Consider the following 4,131-nt stretch of genomic DNA (forward strand, 5'->3'; position numbering starts at 1 on the left):
ACTCTGAGAATCCCGGCACTTTTGTCACAACAGTGGAGCTGCACTAGAGGGCCAACTTAATGACCTCAAACCCGTCTCACTGATCCACTGAGCCCTTGCAATGCAAGTCCATTGCGAGAGAATGAGGCCGTCCTGGCGAGACGCCTCACCTTTAGCGTTGTGTTACACACTGATCGAATACACCCTTATAATGGTTTGCTTTACATACGACTCGAACACTTTTGAGTGAAAAATCACTCGTGGTTTTTTCTCACGCATGCGTATTACAAGTTAGGGAAATCAATTTTCCCTAAACTGAAAATAATTTTCCCGAATTTAGGCTCTAATTTGTGACAGTTAAAATTTTTTGATTGAATTGTCTTATTTGAAGGTTTGAAAAATAAGTTCTGATTTGATTAATTGTTTAAAGGATACACTCAAATTAAAGAGTTCGGGAAATCGAATTTCCCAATCTGGGAAATTTTATTTCCCTGATTCGAGAAATATCACATTTCCCGATCCAGAGAAAGAATAGAATAAAGCAAGCATGGTCACAATTCGGGATATTTCCTTTCCCTAACTAAATTACCAAATTACTAAACTTGTGAATTTGTGTTTTCGGATAGGTTTCCATTTCCGATGTAATCTATTTTTCACGATGTGATTTCAAATTTTTCTTAGTTTCTTTATGAATTAGATTACCAAACTTGTGAATTCGTATTTTTGCATAAGTTTCTTTTTAGCGGTTGGTGTTATTTTGTTTCAACAACTTTTACCTATTTAATTTTAAAAATTTTTAAGTTTCTAATTTAAAGTCTATTCACCCTCGACTCCATGGCTTATCTAACCCCCTTACGCTATTGATGATTCTGATGGACGCGTTGACGGGGGATATAAGCCCTGGTACACTTTAAAAACGAAAGTACTTTTAGGCATGTACGCGAAACGTATGTCGATTAGCATAATCCCGCCATTTTACAAATTCCGAGAATTTGAAAACATCAAAACAAGCTAAATATGTATAATGTAATGAATGGCTGATGTAAATAGTAAATTTAAAAGTCAAAGACAGATTCTCAACATGAAGAAGTTGAAGTATGAAGAACTCTTGGCAAACCAATCAATTGACAAAATTGCAAAATGTCATTTAAATGAAACTTGATTGGCAGAGAAAGATACTACGAGACCCTGATAAGCAGTCTATCCTGGTCTATCCCTGCACTGAGCGAACTGGAACTGCTTGTAAAACGATTTTTTACAGAAAGACAAAATGACTATGGAAAATAGTTTAAAGATTCACTCGAAAAGACCCTCTGCTGTCCACATATAATTGTTTTGCTTGAACTGATTTCCAACAGCAATCTTGCATGTTTCTTTATAATCTGATCACTCGTGATGAATGACTGATGTTTATACATTTTGGCATCTATCTTGTCCATGACCATGGGCATCAGGAGTATGAAAAAGAAAAAAGCATACATCTCCAGTGATTGCTTGACTGGTAGTCAAAATTAACTGATCGGTGAAGAAGCTGCTTTTTCAGAAAAACTTCAGACTACGTACAATACAAACTCACTGCAAAAATGTTCTGGTTATGATGGTTTATACAATTATGTGAACAATTCTAATCAACTGATGAATGTGTAAAAGCAAGAAACTTCAAGTATTGAAAAAGAAATAAATCTGTTTCTTCAATGTTTACCATGAAACAATTCTTTAAAAATATCCTATTACCAGACTGAAAATTTATATTGGATATATTGGACTGAATTTGACAAAAAATGTTGAAGCTGGAAGTAGTTTTTTTATCGGGATAAAATTTATGCAAACATATAAATAACAAAATCTGTCATCTAGATTATCAATTATGACATGTTAGACTTTTTTGGATTTCAGTTGAATTTATTCTGACCTAAAGATTATGTTTCACTGTCGTCATCATGTGCTGATTTGCTACATAACAAAATTTTTGGAAAGTTTTCCATAGAGTCTTCAGTTTTTAACCTATTTTGAGGATAAAATCAAATACCTAAAGTAACATTGACAGATTTTTTTTCATAAGCTGTATTTTATAAGTGTCAAATTTTATTATTTTATAGATGAATATTTCTGGACATTGTTTCAAAAGATAGCAATCAACCACATTTTGGTCAAAATTCCAGAATAGAACTTTAAGACTATATATGTCTTTTCAGTTCAAGTTCTGTTATTTGATACAAAATGATTGAGAAATTTACTACAAAAAATTGAATACATATCTCTGTTTTTTTTTTGTAAATGTCACATTTTCTTTGGAGCAATAAGCTGTTTCATTTTAAAGCATCTGATACTTTGAAGCTGAAAGGACTGATAAAACAAGATTAATTTTTGGAACTTTTTTCAATCAAAAATTAGGAAACCATTTAAAGGCAAAAATAAAATTTGGAATTATTGTACTTTACCTTCACTGTTCTCGAGGACTTGACAAAATTGATAATAATACCTTGAAGGAAGAAATTTTGGCAGGAATTCAATTTGGCGGGTGGTTGAAAAAGTTTTTACAGAGGAATTTAATTTGACGGATTGCTAGAAAAAAGACATTAGGCGAGAATTTAATTTGGCGGTTGAAGGAAATTTTTGGCCAAAAATTGTTACCAAATAAGCAAAAACCTGTTTGTAAGGCCTGAAAGTGAAATAGCACAAATTTGGAGAATACACGAGATAAATTAAATTTGGCGGGAATTTAATTTGACGTATGCGGAATTCCTGGTAAATCCGCCAAATTTTATTTCCGTCATAATTTATTCCTTTAAGGTAGTCCTTGATTACAACCGACCTCTTTTTAATATTGAAATTCAACAAAATCTAATATTATTTTCAAGCCTTTCCCATGAACATTTTTCATAGGACCAGTAAATATTTCTAACTTTTTTTGTTTATTGAATAAAACGAAATGTTCCAAGTTTATTAAAGTTTCATGTAAAATGTATTCCTGCAGATTTCTTTTGATCATCTGCCAAAATCTCTAAAAAACTTATTATTTTACGCCATGTTTTTATTATCAAAAACCCCTGAGTTGAAAATCGTTTAAAGATTCACAAGAAAAACCACCTAAAAAAATGTCACGTATAAGATTCACAAGAATCTCAAACTTCATTTTACTCTTCATATGTCTAAATTGAATTTAACTCCAAACTCTATACAATGATTCATAGCTAGCATTAAAATTTTCATAAAATTTCAAATGGGTATTTTACATAATTCAATGTGTTCTCTAAATAAATAAATAAATTCTTAATGAATGATGATATAGTAACAGAACAAAATTCACCAAAATTAGTTATCGCCAAAATTGAAAGAATTGCTTCCTCACCCTGCCTCACCATCACAAAGGCCCCTCTAATAAGTTCTTGCCAGAATTAAAATTTCCAGTGATTTTCCTAAGGGGCCGTCCACATAGTACGTACACACTAAGGGGGAGAGGGGGTGTCTTCTCAAAAGCATATGCTTGCGTACAGAGGGGAAGGGGGAGGGGTCAAAAGAAAAAGTAAGTACGCAGAAAAAAAAATTCACAGCCCTTTTTTTGCTTGTAAAATTGGTTGAAAGAGAATAAAAAGAAAATTATTATTCGCTTGTTCCTTACAAAATATCAGCTGTTTATCTCTCATAGAAAAAGGGGAAAACCCAAACCTTTTGAATTTGATTTTTTTTTTCAGCCAGGGGGGGGGGTGTGAATGAAAAGAGTACGTACTCACCAGGGGATATAGGTATTTGCATCTGCTTGCCTATAGGGGGAGGGGTATATATATGTATACTCAATTTTTGACATTTTAGTGGGTACATACATATGGACGGCCCCTATTAACAACAAAGTTCTATTTGAAACACTAATTTTTTAGCATAAAAGAACCACTCTATATACTACGTGCTATTTGCCCAAATTAGTTTTTGCCAAAATTAAAAATTGGATTTCTCTTCAAAACCACTTATAAAAAATTATATTTTATTTAGCTCTCCTTGCCAAAATAAGTTCTCTCCAAAGTAATTGTATTCCCCAAATTCCTATTTTTTTGCAATTTTTGCCTCTTGCTGATTTCACCATTTTATCTTCAATTGTCCCTTTTCGTTAAATAATTGTTTTTCAGTGAAGTGAAAGTAACAAAGATCAAGCAT

The sequence above is a fragment of the Clytia hemisphaerica genome, unplaced genomic scaffold, assembly GCF_902728285.1.
Source record: "Clytia hemisphaerica strain Z4C2 unplaced genomic scaffold, Clytia hemisphaerica genome assembly, whole genome shotgun sequence".
In the NCBI taxonomy this organism is placed as follows: domain Eukaryota; kingdom Metazoa; phylum Cnidaria; class Hydrozoa; order Leptothecata; family Clytiidae; genus Clytia; species Clytia hemisphaerica.